General features: G+C 50.0%; 1 pseudogene; it reads left to right on the forward strand.

Moving 5' to 3' along the window:
- Window positions 1–12,241: 12,241 nt before the first annotated feature.
- LOC149353938 (uncharacterized) lies at window positions 12,242–14,358 on the forward strand (annotated as a pseudogene).
- The last annotated feature ends 1,050 nt before the right edge of the window (window positions 14,359–15,408 follow it).

Here is a 15,408-nt window from a genome sequence, read left to right on the forward strand (position 1 = left end):
ATACGCGGCAAACAGCGTATGCTTGGTGGAGCCGTTGCGTAAACAATTTCTACCTTGTGAAGGCTTCTTACCACAGACGCGAAGGTTGTGGCGGTGCTCAGGTAATACGGCTGGTGGGCCACCGTGAGCTCCAGGCTGAGATGTGGCCGACTTCCAACAGGAGGCCTTCAAGCCCAGTTCCAACCTGCCCTTGAGCGAGTACGGGATGACGGAGCGTTCTAGTCAGGCTTCTGGTAGCAATGCGCGAGCTGCGCCCGTGAGCTCTTCTTTTTCGTCCCTAACTTTTTTCTCAAAAAATTATCTGAGAACACGTTGTAGTGACCAACGAAATCTAGGCCGGAAGAAGACATGCCTCAGAAGACTGATTTGATATCACTTACGGGTATTGTGATAAAGGATGGTTTTGTCGTTCCGCTGCTTCGATTAAGAAATATTATAAAGATTTCTTAGTGGCACAAAATGATTTCTTGTTCTTGCACTTCCAGGGGATCAGAGAACACGACATGCTTTAGTCTATATTCTGATGTTGAAAGAACCGCTCTCTAATTTCACGACTGGAATTAGAATGCATTTTTGAATTCCTTTTCTGCCTCTTTCAGGTCACTCTATTCAAAGTCTACTTGCGTGCAACAAATACTTTTTGTGAGTTTCAAATGCACTTTGAAAGCAAGGAAAAAGAAAAGAAACCCCATAGCTCCTGATAATCTGCAGATTGTGCATGTGCGACTGGAAAAGCTTTCGGTAGTTACCACAGTGTCCTCGGATACATATGCGGTACCGTATTTGTGTTCCGCCCTCGTCTTTTAGCTGGAACCTTCTTAAGCACATCTGCATCATCGTGTGCACAAAGAAACAGCATTCTACAGACAGGCTTCTGACCTTTCCAGACGTGGCTACAGGATTTGATCCACCTGGAGAGCATCCAGCATCCTCTTTGGAGAGCAGGTTACCCATACTTCACTTAGCTGAAGGTATGTCCTGAGCAATAAAATCTTTACTCTATTTTTCTCCATCGCGTTGTATTTTCACTGCGTCTTCCTGTTTAACAGCAGCGTATAAGTAAGCCTGTAAACGTAAGTCCGCATTTGGACTTCGTATTCGTAATTCTAGAGAGTTCCCTTATGCAAAAAAGTGCACCGAGTGACAAAGAACAGCAAAGTCTACCCGCTTCCACTGATCTGCGGAATGTCTTGCTTTGTTTCCAACAGGGCTAGCCAGCCACAGATCTATGAGTGCAGTGCGATGGATTCTTCATACCATTAACATCAAGATGGTTACTACGAGTGTGTGTGCACACTTATAAAACTGTGCATTGTTCATGCCCAGGCTTCGCTCCCCATTTGCAAGATAAATGTTTCAGGATTATTGCACAAAGCAAAGATCTTTGCACAAGAAATCCACTTTCGCTGTTCGGTGAGAGTACACCATACCAGACACGGGATGTTGGTGATGCTATACACGCAATGTGCAGTGGCAGTTCTGTACAACGTATGAGCGCGAGTCGACAGCTGCCAAAACCGCACTCTACTCAAGCAACAAGGAGCCAACGACACATGTTTTCAAGGCAATAGTTCGAGCTCGAAGCACTTACTGCAGTGCCGCAAGAAGTGTCCTGCCCTTCATCTTCGCTTCTGTGTCGTTGAGAGATCTTTAGATGTCTCATGAACGATGGTTTAGATAGTGATCAAATTTTGCGTCCTTTTCCGGATCAGCGCTGAAGACAACGACGCCTGCTCTTTCAGGAAGAAATTGCCATATTCAGCACATTCAAAATGATGCAGTCTAGGTTATCAGTGAGCCAGTTTACTCTCTAACCTCTGGCGCTTTCACCTGCTGCCTCTCATGTCAAGCTGCGGATGAACAGAAGGAAATGGGACGACGACAACATTTTAGCATTTAGATGGCGCTATATTCTCAAGGGCGCAACAAACGAAGAAGCAAGGGCTATACACCAATTCAACAAAGAGCGTTCGGTGCTCCTATCAATGGCTGACCTGGTGCGCACGGATACCTAAACACTATTGCTGGGGAAATACTGCAACATAGAAGACGGATGATTGTATCGCGTGAGTTATGAATCTACTTGTGCGATTCTCAATGATTCGGGTTTTTAATAAAACCTTGCTGACTTTGGCCGAAAAAAAGCGATACTATACATTTCACACATTTACAGTATTCTTCGCATGATCAGCTGGAAAGAACTGTGTTTCTGCTTACTGGTTTCGTAGTGTGGGTGGCTATTGGGTACGACTGATATTTTCCAGCGATCACTGCATGGTATCTGGTTTGACAGGAAAGTACAGTTAGCATATTCCCCAACCTCCGTGATAGCTTTCAAAGCTAAATAATTGTCTGATCTCAGGTGAAATTTCTCAACGGGCTATAACTGCCTGGCTCAATTCCACGTGGGGAAGTGACTATCTCCCATAGTTTCAATGGTAGGATTTGCGGAAACAGGTGGTTGATAATTTGGATATTGATGTGTTACCGCCCGTCACATTTCTGAAGCACCTTCACCTTCGCTTGCAGGGGTGCATCCTCAGTGAGCTGTGTGAGGAGGAAATTCAGATGGGAGGCACAACTTGAAGATAATAACAATAGTGATGCACAGTTACAACTGTTCGTCGCGTAAACATGTCAGGGTAGCATAATTAGGCTTCGAACACGTAGGTTCGCTGATGAGTAACTATATCGCAGGTCACTTAGTGATTAAAGGCCGGCAGCTGTTTTCGATGGTGCATTGGGAATTAATACGGAAGTAATTGTTACTCCGATGCCCATCGTATACAAGAGGCTTTCTTTTACAAATACCTGCAGCTTTCTGGGACTGGTAGAAACCAGAACTGAGAGTCAGATCTCATCCGCTTCTATGAAGCGTTTTCGCAACTTGAAGGTCAGCAGCGTGCAGTAATAAGGGTGACTATTACTTTAGAGGCGGCCAAATCGTCCATTTTAGCTCTGCAGGATCACAAATCACCTGTTATGGATGGCCTAACCAGCGAGTTTTCCAAAAGTCTCCAACTTCGCTAACACTTCCCTCGCTGGAAGTTTCCAGCTGTGGATGTAAGAATTTTTTTCTCCCATTGTGAACGCCGAACACACCTAAACACTATTCCTATTTCCTAAACACTATTTCCGAAATTCACACATGAAAACGGGTTTAAAACTGTCGAAGTGTACTGCCCTTGGAGGGGTGGGGAGTTAATATTTAATGTAAATTATGAGACATTTCTAAACCACCTTTTTTTTTCTCTCGCATCAACCATCAGGTATTCGACAACGTAATATCCAAAAACAACTCATATTGCACGTTCTCTACTCTAAGATAGTGTCAGATGAGGCCGGACAAGTTGTCCTTATTGAGACTTACCTAGTTGAAGCCTCTGATGGCGAGCGCGAGGAATATTTATTACCATGTTGAAGCGTTAATAATTGGTGACTGGTGACGTGTAGCTTGGTGACATAGTAGTATTGTAGAAAGAGTTCACTACAAGCCGGATTGTAAAGCAAGAGCATACGAAACCTGTTTCATTTACATCACCTGTTCGAAGAGATTGTTACGACTCGCCTTCGTCCTGGGGAAGACAGCGACATGGCAGCAGCGAAACGCCGACAAACCCCGAGACGCGCGTTGGGTGAGCGCCTGGATTGCCACGGAAGCCGCGTCCGTCTGCCCGGTGGAGCGAGCGTTTCACCTACACCGAGTGTGAACGCGCGTTCGGAATGCTCGGGAAACGCCGCTCGAGGACATTATGGCGTCTGTGCGATGGCATCGTTCTCCCTCTCCCAGCGGGTGACGGCGGCGTGATCTCTCGGGAGTGAGTGAGTGCGTGCGTGTCTGTGATTGGTGCCAGTGAAACCCGGCCCCCATCTAGGGACCCTAGGGAAGGGAACTCTTAAAAAGCGCGGCAGCGGCACGGCCGGAGAGCTCTTTGTCATCATGGTCTTGTGTTGAGCTGTCGTGATGCAGCGTTCCTGCAGCTCACTTGTAAATATTCCTGTATAAAGTCCTCTAATTGTCTTTTCCAGCAGCCTCGTGTCAGACGTCCCTCATTCACTCTCCGGCACACGGCCATGCTACCTCGTCCCTAACAAACTGGTGGCAGCGGTGGGGTGCTGCTACCTCGTATGTAACAAGATGTACGCTATCGCGTTTGTTCGTTTTATTCTGGAGCCCTCATTTCTCCGTGTAATCAAATATCTATTTGCTGCTTCTGACTAGCTTAATGTGAAATTAAGGTGATGACGCCGTCCTTCTTCAGCTTGAGGCTTTGAACTTTACTGGGTGCCTCGGGGAACGGGGGGGGGGGGTGGCTCTTGTAATTTTATTAAATAAGTGCGGTACAAAGCAAAGTTATTTTGGTGCATCCACCGACCGTTCGATGCCTTACAGTACCTCTAGTTTCCCGGGCTTTAGTTTCATAAAAACGGTCGCATTGAGATTATGCAATCTTCTCTTTAAGGCAACGAACGCAGGCTTGGATGGGTTAGGATCTGCTTATTTGCACCTGCGCAAGTTTTGCAACAACTTCATGGTGACGAAGCTCATATACATATTGAAAGTCATGTAATGTACGAGAGAAACATATAGGCGCACACATAGGAATAAAACCTTTTTCGACGTTTGTGTGTCGCTTTCAATGCCAGCCTACACGTAGAAACAGTCAGTTCCCACTCCTGGTGGAGCTGGTCTTGTGCGCCTTTTTCCGCCAACTTGTTTCGAGGTTCTTTTTTCATAACGGCAAGCATGTTTTTCCAGGTAGCTGTGCTTAACAAACAGCTAAACGACCATGTGCCTCTTCTGTTCGTATCCACTGGGCATGGTTCTGAAGAGTGATGATGATGATGTAGTAATATGTTGATCATGTATGATGATAATGATGGCCAAAGAGCTCCATAACAGAAGGTATTTCTGTCTACACAGGGTGCGCTCATACACCCAACTGCTAAGTATTTCAACCAAGATGAACCGAGCGCCAGGCCAGCGGGAAGCTTGTACTCACTGTTCAATCTGTGGGTACCCAGCGGCACAAAGTATCGAACCCCACACCACCCGCATGCGCGGTGGACGCCCAAACCACAAGGCCGCCTTTGCGGTCATGACCTTGAGGGGCACTCGGGATCGAACACTGAACTTCCCGCATGCACCGTGGATGCTCAATCCACTAGGCCATCCTAGCGGTCATGATACTGAGGGGCCCTTGTGGAGTTTATTACACACATTCTGTTGCTTCAACCGTTCCTTATTCCTTGGAGTAACTATACCGGGCAGATGACGGATATTCTTATTGAGTCTCATTCCTGCACCGGCTGGATGCAGCCTTACTTCGACTCTCGCGATAACAGCGTGTTACAGTAAGTGCAGCGGAACTACGCACTTGAACTTTACGAAGAAAACGTGGCTTCGCGTCAAAAGAACTTTTGTGTTGCGGTCATTGGATGCCGCCTGCGTGAGCCACCGGACATACTGATAATTGCTTTGTGTTGTATATTTATATGTGCTGTGTTCTTTTGGAGGTAGGTTAAGGGACTTATAAAAATGGCACGGGTCACGCTCTACACCGTAAGATTTCTCCCTGTAAAGGAAGAATTTGGGAATGCATGTCGCCTCGCTGTGCTCATGGAACCATTTACCGTGTGGAATAGGTGTTTGATCGCTCGACACGCATAACCACCGCGTTCAACGAAGTGTGCGTTAGAAAGAAATATGCTTTGGTGCAGAAGGAAATTCTCAGAAAGATCGTCCTCTTCACTAGCTACCTTTTCTTGATCCATGGGTGTGCCTTGCGGAATTTTGTTGTGCAGGAAGAGTGATAGCAAGATGACAGTGTGCTAATGTATGACGGGCATGCAGAATAGTACCCTGCTCAGTGGGGTTTTACGAGAACTGCAGTTTTTCAAACGTTAAAGAAGAAAATAAAAGACGTTTCTCTGATGCCGGAGAGCTACCAAAAAGCAAATGTTCTAAGTTTTCAACTCCGCTGGTTTGAATCCACCTCAGGGCTACGACATGGGAAAATTTTGTACTGAAGGATATCACTCGGAGACAGAGTTTCACAAGTGTCGGCTTTATGTTCGATCTTCAATTCACCTCAGGCCTACGCGCAGGTCAGTGGTTACTGTACTCAGCTAGTGACCCGAAAGTTCCGGGTTCGATACCACCCGTGGTGGTCGAATTTCGAAGGATCCCATATTCTACAGTCCCGTGTACTGTGCGAGGTCAGTGCACGTTTGAGAACTCCAGGTGGTCGATATTTCCGTAGGTCTTGACTATGGCGCGGGGACATTAAACTCTGAGATATTAAACCCCCACAAAACAGAAACCAATTGCTCTGCAGTTTAAAAAGGATGACCACCTGAGATTGCAGAGAATAGAAGCTAAAGGCTTTTTATGCTTAAAAGTCCGCGACGACCGTCTGTCTAAGACCAGGCGCTACTGGACGCAGACTACGAAATTCCTTTTTTTTAACGAAAACGCTTAGAACCGGTCATATACAAAGAATAAACCCTCACTTTGATATAAATGTCCGCGACGACCGTCTATCTCAGATAAGGCGGTAGTGGACGCAGACTACGGAATTTCCTTTTTTTTTTTTTGAACGAAGACACTTAGAACAGGTCATATACACAGAATAAACGCCCACTTTGATGGAAAGTTATGAGACAATGCACTTTTAATCTCTCATAACTATTGGCTTACCGCTGATGTAGGAAAATGGGCTATCCGGGCGAAAAGAAATCCGAATAGTGGTATAGCTGTAAAGCAAGCTCTGGAACTAGCTAGTATAGCTGGTGGAAATGCTCACTTTATGAACCTTAAGAAGACTTAGACGTCGGCATCTTCATGATATTGTCGATGATGAGCGCACGGGGTGCGCAAGCTACTGCGGAAATAGCTAATAGGCGATTAAACCTTCTGCAGTGACAAATAGGCACCAAAGTACTGAAAAGGTGGAAACGTTTGGCAAAAGTCTTTTGGGGTACCGCAGGCTGTTCCTTACAGATTTTAGCTCTCTTCTATAGTTCCCCGTATAGATCTCGTAATGACCATTAACCCATGAAAAGCACGTTGCCGGGGAAGGAACTATATCTCACGAGTGCATGAATTTCATTTCGGGGCTGTACCGCCTCTGCCTTTTATTCGCCTGGAATGTGAGAACATGTTTTACGGGGGGCAGTGGTGTGTGGCTTAAAGTGGTTTTTATAATTCGTTATGTGACAAGAGACCTTTGAAGCTGACACACGGAACTGCTTGACATGTGACATGTGTCCTTCGGACATCGCTCGTCTGTTTCTTACCGTGCTCCCACGTTCACCGGAAAACCAGCAAGTCCAGGGTGCTGTTATGTCATCCAGTTACTTATTTCGTCATTGTGGAGCTGTATTCAGTATTTGATATTGCTGTACTGCGACTGCCATGCAATGAACTAGTACAGTCTTTGTCAAAAGTTTAGAGCCCAGGGGGCTCACTTAAAAACTTTATACTGGGACTCCAGGAGCATTCACGGAAGTCCTGTCTATTGCAGGAGGCAGTACCAGAAATCTTCTCATGTCCAGGAAATTTGGAGCGCTAGAGATCCATTAAGAACGACACAGTGCGGCTCAAAAGAAAACCCCCTGGGCTCCAAACTTTTGACAAAGGCTGTACGTGTGCACGCACGTGTTGTACACGCACGCATCTGCGTGCGTGTACAACACGCCTGCAGATGCGCCCACCAGGCCATCGAAGTTCCCGTAACTGACGATGACTATAATTTTCCTGACATCGAGGGACGAAGCAGTCGATAACGCCGGCTGCGGTCTAAGCAGAGCGCCGAGATTCCCTAGCGAGGAAAGTTAGCACACGCGATTCAAATTGGCCGCTGCATTCATCGTGACACGTCAGCAGCGGACGGTTCTATTACGCGGTACTTTCGGCGCACCTCGTGCGCTCAGTTCTAGTCGCGTGCGAGAAAAAGCGTCTGATTTCTTTGCACTGCAGTGCACTACAAAATGAGTTTTAAGGAAGTATTAAGGCTCCTGTGTTTGGCGCGTTAGTAAACAATAAATGAGAATATTCATTATGCCTACTTTTGCTTATAACTCTTTTTAGAGTTTTTAGAGCTTGAAGGGTTGCCTGTTTTGGTGTTTTTTAGAGCTTAATTCACGGACCCTGGATTTTTATAGACGTGAAGCGCGGGAAGTATGGTTCCGATATAAATGTGGGGCAGAGAATGAAAGTGCAAGGTGTTGAACCTTTGAGTATTGTGGAAAGCAATTCATACGGCAAGATCCCGCTAGGTGGCGCCGCCCTGGTTAGCTGGCTGCCTACCGTGCTCTGCTTTATCCTGCCCCTGGGAAGCGTGTTCGCCAAATGCAGCCGGTACAGCCAGCGATGACAGCGCCGCCCACCTGCAGGTAGCAGCCACCATTAAGGCTGATTATAAATATTCATTCAGAACGACGGCTTGACATCGCCGCTATTGCGCAGTGGATTAGAGGTACGTGTTGCCTATAGAAGGTCGGCCGTTCGACTCTGCTCTCTGTAGTGTAATTTTATTGTTTTTTTTCCTTTCATTTTTAATTTTTTTTACCTTTTAGGTCGCAAATCGTGATGCTTAGTGGCATATAACGCCGTTTAAGATTTTCAAAACATTTTCTGCATACTTTTACACAGATTATTCAGAGCGCTAGAATATCAGTTTTGAATTGAAACTAAGTATTACATGGTTAGTAACAATAGGTTGGTATAGACTTTTAAGCATTATTTAGGGATTTATTATCCCTTTTAGGTAAGCCGTTGTGACAATCTTCAGACACCGTGATCAATTCACCGCGGTTTCAAGCCTTGTGGCTGTACAGGCTGCAGTTTGCGAATACGCGGCCTGGTCCAGGGACTCGCCGGCCCCTGGATTTACACTCCATCGCTTCAGGAAGGCTCCCGAAGCACGTGGAAACAATCGGCATTACGGCCCGCTGCCGAACTGGCCCTCCAAGCGTCTCGAAAACTGTGAAGCGGCGCGGCGCCTCGCTAACCCTAACGCGCCGCGCCTGCACCGCCGCAATGCAGCGTCTGACCAAGCCCCTGCAGCCCAGACCCACCGATGCCGCCACCGTGGGCCCTGCTCCAACCACGTCGACAGCTGTCTCTCAAACGGGTACGTTCAACGCCGCCCACGCAACCGAGCACATTCCTGTCGCACTGCATGCCTTGAGCGACGCTGGGAGCACCGGATAGACGGCCGCGGCGCAGCCGGAAGCGTTCGTCGTCGGCGCAGCGTCCACACCTAGCCAACTCCACGCTCTAAGGGACGCCAAGAGCTTCGGGGGCATAGACGCGTCGCAGCCGGCTGCGTTCGTCGCCGCCGCTGGAGCCGCTGCACCTACTCCAGCCAAAGGTCCCACTGACACCAAGACCTCCAGCCCGGTACCCGCGTTGCACATTGAGACTCCGGCTAAGGACTCAGACATGAGCCTTAGGACGTCCCCGCCCGGCAGACGACACTCCATCCCAGGAAATCGGCTGGAGCACCATCGGTGCCAACCGTAAGCCTGCCACCGCAGCCCGACCTCGCGCCGAGCTCATCACAGTTGCCATCCAGCTTCCCCCTGGAACCCTCACCCGCAAGCTACCTCTCTAAGACGTACTCGCCGCAGTCGCCTCCGCTGCACAACTTTCCTCCAAGACCAGTGCCGACATCCCCCTTCAGGCCAAGCCAGCCGAAAGCCTTGTGTTTCTAAAAACTCACCGCCCACCTCCTACTTTCTGTCACGCATCTTCAGCTTCATGGTAAGCCTGTCACCATCAAAACTCACACCCCTCATCCTCCCACCTCATGCCTCGGCGTCATCCATAACGTCGGGGGCCACTTCACTCCTGGTGACCTCATGCATGATCTGGAATCTTACAAAACAAATATTCTCGCTGCTCGCATGATGGGATCCAGTTTCGCTGGTACCGTCATCCCCCACTTTGTATATCTCAAACGCGTAGCCTTCCGGTGCCGTCTTCATAAACCTAAGCCTCCCACCGGCACTCGTTGTCTCACTCTAGGACACCGCGCCCACCAATGCCCCCAGCACAGCGTTCCGGCCAAGTGCCGTCGATGTGCTGCTCCTCTACCCGCTGACGCTTCCGCTCATGTGTGTGCCCAGCCCTGGTGCGTTCATTGCCAAGTAAGCACGCACCCATCCCTCAACCCCACTTGCCCCTTCCTCCTTGCTAAACAACGCGAGTGTGCCAAAGCTGCGTACCTGCGACACCTAGCTTTGCGCCGGGCCACTCAATCCACCACCTCTTCCTCCTCCTCCTCCTCCTCTAATCATGAACCTCCATCAGCTCCGATCACGTCACCACCAGGCTCCTATGCCGCCATAGTTAAAGGATCCTCGGTTCCAGCGTCCCTCTCTTCCCCTACACCATCCTCTCCATCCCTGACTGATGAGAGCCGCTCGTTCGACCTCCGGCTCGCTATGCTCGAACGCCAGCAGCGAGAGCAGCAGCGCATTTCCCACGACCTACAAAAGCAGATCCATGCCTTGACCCAAACCCTCCAGACAACCACTTCCTCTCTTACCTCCCAGCTTACAAAGCTAAATGAGCACCTTGCCACGTTCACCACTCCCTCCTCCACCGCCCAGGTCGCCCCTTTGGCTGATCTTGTCGGAACCACCACACAGGCACACCACACTCGCTTGGTTCAGCTAGAGACGTCGGTTCTCCAGATTCTTACCTCCCTCCAAGCAGAATCAAAGCAATTGGAATCCTTCACTTCTATGGTCCAATCCGTCCATGAGTCACTGCCCCCAGCAAAAAAGAAGGAATGCCTACCATCGCGAGCGTCTACCTCTCCACTATCATAATGGCGTTTGGCGAGGACCTCGAGATTGTGCAGTGGAACTGCCGAAACATTCGCCACAATAAGACCCCCCTTCACCAGTATCTCCTCACCCGCCCCTCCCTGCCCCATTTTCTCCTTCTCCAGGAGACTCGGACGGCCCGCACTGTCCCAGGCTACCGCGCCTACCATGCCACTACGTCCACAGCACTTGCGTCTATTTATGTACGCAGCGACGTGCTCGTGTAGCCACTTGACATCCCCTCCACCCTCCTTAAATATTTAGTTGGTGTCGTCTATTACCACCCTTCTTCCCGCGTCTCACTCAGCCTTTTGTCTTTCTACAACCCCCCTGTCACCTTCTCTTTATTTTCTGCCTTGGGCAAGTTCCTTCACTCTCTTCCTTCTAACTCCCATCTCCTCTTTGGTGGTGACTTCAATGCCCCTCATACACTCTGGGGCTACCCTCAAACCCTCAAACCCGGCCGCCGCCTCCACTGTCTGGCCCAGGAACGTCACCTCACCCTTCTTAATACTTCTGGCTGTCCTACTCGAGCGGACACTGCCTCACAGCGCCCCACAATACCTGACCTCACTTTCTCTCGGGGTTCACTTTCCTTTCACTGGCAGGTGACAGCCGAAACTCGTCTCAGTGACCACTTCCTCGTCCATATTCACACCTCTCTTTGCCACATCCCTCGATGTCATCCGGTCATTCACACTCACTGGCACGCCTTCCGCACTAATCTCGCCACCGACTCCTTTCAGTCCTACGACGACTGGACGTCGCGCATCACTGCAGCGCTCACGTCCAGTAGCCGCCGCATTTGCACTCGTCACACAGTCCCAGACCCAGATCCTCATCTTCTCCGTTTATGGCGTCGCAGTAAACGTCTTAACGCTCCTTTCGCTCCCAACCCCACAATGCCCAACTCTCCTCCCGGATCACTGCTCTGCGGGCCGAGATCGTCACCCACTGCGCCTCACTCGAGCACTCTCGTGGGAGTGCTCTTTGTGACCATCTTGACTCTGCTTTGCATTCGCGATCCACATGGTCTCTTTTCAAATCTCTCCTTGGCACTAAGCCTGCCCTTGCTCCTACTCTAGCTAAAGCCCTCACTCAGGGGACTCCCTCTGATGTTTTTGATCAGCTCGCCTCTCTCTACCTCCCTCCCCCTCTGGCACCCTCTTACCCGATGTACTCGGGCGGACCTAACCCCGATCTGGACCACACCTGCACTCTCCGAGAGCTGGAATCGGCTCTGGTTGCTAATGCTACACGCTCGGCTCCCGGTGAGGATGCCATTACATATACCACACTTCGCAACCTTCCTGACTGCGCCAAAGAATTCCTCCTTCATACCTACAATGAGGCCTGGAACAGCGGTTGCCTGCCGAGCTCCTGGACCTCCTCCCTCATTTCTATGATTCCTAAGTCGGGCAAACCTCCCTTTCTCTCTAACCTCCGCCCAATCTCCCTGACATCGTGCGTTGGTAAGACCCTTCAGCGAATGGCCTTGCCTCGCCTCTCTAATTTTCTCGAGGCGAGGGAGTTCTTTCCCCATTCTCTCATCGGCTTCCGACGCCGCGTCTGTGTACAAGACAAGTTTCTGATTCTCCAGCACACCTTTCTGTCACCTACCCCCACTCAAATTAACGCACTTGTGACCGTCGATGTTCGCAAGGCCTTCGACAGTGTTTGCCACGACCACATCCTTTCCCAACTCGACTCCCTGGACTGTGGCCCCGCATGTACACTTATATCCGTTCATTTCTCTCTAAACGGGTGGCTCGCTTTCGAGTACACACAAATCTGTCCGACCCCCACCACCTCACCCGTGGCACTCCTCAAGGTGCTGTTCTCTCTCCTACCCTTTTCAATCTTACTATGGCCCCTCTCGCCTCCCAGCTAGCTGAAATTCCCGACCTGCATCATATATTTTACGCTGATGACATCACTCTGTGGTGTTCGTCGGGCTCTCCCGGTCACGTACAGGACACCCTGCAACGCGGCCTAGATCTCATTGACTCCTTTCTTACCACCGCTCGCCTCCCTCCTGCTCCTGAAAAATCCGAGCTTCTCCTTCTCAACCATTCCTCATACCAGCGCTCACACAACCACTTCGTCTCTCTCCACCTTTCTGGCTCTCCCATTCCTGTTGTCACGCAGTGCAAAGTTCTTGGCTTTCCTTTGCATGCGGCCAAGAACGTGCAAGCCCTCCACCACTCTGTCACCACCTGCCACTCCGTAACTCACCTACTGCCGCGCGTGGTCACTCGGCGCTCAGCTCTCCACGAGGCTCACGCGTGCCGAATTGCCCACGCGCTGGCCCTCAACAAGGTCTTGTACTTTGCACCCTACATTTCCTTCAATCAGACTCAAATTAACACTCTAGAGACTGCCCTTGTGGGCCTCTACAAGGCAGCTCTCAACCTCCCTATCATTACCTCTACCGCTGAGATCTTTGCCACAGCCCTCTTCCATCCTCTTCGTTCTCTTCTCAGTCTCCATAATGACTCGCAGCTTGCCCGGCTTTCCCTTACCCGTCAGGGCCAGTGGTTATTGACTCAAGCAGGTATCTCGCCAATTCCAATCTCCCCGTTTACCTCTTCTATTCCCCCCCCCGCTCCTCATCTTCGTATCCTTCCCCTCCCGACCAACATGTCCTCCTTCCTGCACGCCGACCGTCGTCATGCGGCCGCGCAGCACCATTCCCCTCTCTTTGATATCCAGGGTGTAGCCGACACGGATGCCTCCTTCGTGGCTCCTCGAGGTTCCTGCGTCTACGCCCTGTACCATCCACACCTCCCTGCTCCTGAAACCCACACCAGCGGGCCGTACCTACAACCTCCACACGCATTGTCCCTCGAGGTCCCCGCCATTGTGCATGCCCTCCAATCATTTGCCCTCCTTCCCTCTCTCCAAGTGTATACAGTATATTCATACTCACAAGCCCCTATACACCACATACAGAAACGCACCCTGACCCCTTCTCTCCAATAGGAGGTTGATCGTGCGGTCTCCGCACTGCAGCCTTCCATCGTTTTCCTCCGCTGTGTCCGTGGGCATTCAGGGATTGACGGCAATGAGCTGTCTCATCAGCTCGCCCGCTACTCACTTTTCCGGGCACCGTTAATCCCCTGGCCCAAGCCCTCGAAGGACGGTGGGAGACTCACCCTTCGCCCCACCATAAAAGAGGTCTACCTTGAGCTCCGCCTCGACAAACGCCTTTACACTCCCCCTCAACCACCACTCACGGTGCCGGAGTCTCGCCTTCTTCGGCACATCCAAATGAATGCAGTTATCATCCCGTCCAGCCTCTTTCCCTATCGCTATCGGTCGTACCCTTCCTGTCCCCACTGCCCCTGTATCTATGCGGACCTGGCCCATTGCCTCTTCTATTTTCCTGCTGCTCAGCAGTCGGGTTCCTACCCCCCACCCTCTCTATCCGTCACCACCTGGCTCGACTGGCTTGGCGCTGAATGGGAGGAAGAAGAGCGACTTCTGGTCGCCCAGGCGGTCGACATGCTCGGCCTGTAAATTATGGCCGAATAAAGGTCTCTTACTACTACTACTATACGGCAAGAACATTGCTGCTTGTTACGAACGGCTAGAATACATCTAACGAGATGAATACCACTGCGATGTGAATTAAAACGCAAACCTGAAAAGGCCGCTTGTTCCAATTCAAAATTTCACTTAGATACACAACGCCTTTTAGTCTGCGAATGTTTAATTCCTTCTTCTGAATAATCCTACAGCATTTCCCATAGGTGGCTAAATTGCTTCTGCTGCAAACTTCCACTACAACAGCTAGATTAGTAGACCAGTACTGGCAAAGGCTCGATCTGCAGTTCGCGTGCCTCTGCCTCTGTTTCATAACCACAAATGTGGTACCGATGCTTTCAGCTTGGCATTCACGTGCGGATCGTCTGCTAGGGGTCTTCATATCCCTCTCCGCTCGCTAATCTCAGTTTTGGCTCGCGACTTTGCTTATTCCGTTGACTATCACTAGACACGATAGCTCGAGCACTGACTACTTGCCAACAAAGCAATAAGATTACCAGACAGGAGCTGCTTTATTTCGACTTGGCTCCGTCTGCTCTCGCGCAGCAGTAATTCGGACAAGGCCCGTGCTTTATGTAGAAAGTTAAGTCAATAATATGTAAATCCAGCTTCAAATCCGCGAATCAAAGAACTGAACTTACTTTGCGATTGTCTCGCAGTTCATAGAGGAAGCTACCCTACTCCGACTTGCGTGCGAAATTCACTTCAAGGAGTCTAGCACCGAAAGCGGCTGCACATTCGTCAATACTGGTAACTTTTTTCGCCTAACAAAATAATTTTCTACGTAGCGCAAGGGTCAGTTACGTAGAGATGACGGGCTGAGTTTTTGTGCTTTTCTGGGGTCAGCCGAAGGCCCCACTCTTTTCTGATCGTGTCGAATTTTGGCAGTTATCACATGAAAGTTATTGGCTGTGAATTCAGCAGCCTCCCCCAAAGATGAAAGTCATGGACTGGCTGTCAGTGCTACTGCACGAATGCAGTTGTGGTGTCCCTGTCAGAGTAGAAACTCATCAATAACGCCTA

The sequence above is a fragment of the Amblyomma mixtum genome, chromosome 3 (genome assembly GCF_055824585.1).
Source record: "Amblyomma mixtum isolate Tamu chromosome 3, ASM5582458v1, whole genome shotgun sequence".
NCBI lineage: Eukaryota > Metazoa > Arthropoda > Arachnida > Ixodida > Ixodidae > Amblyomma > Amblyomma mixtum.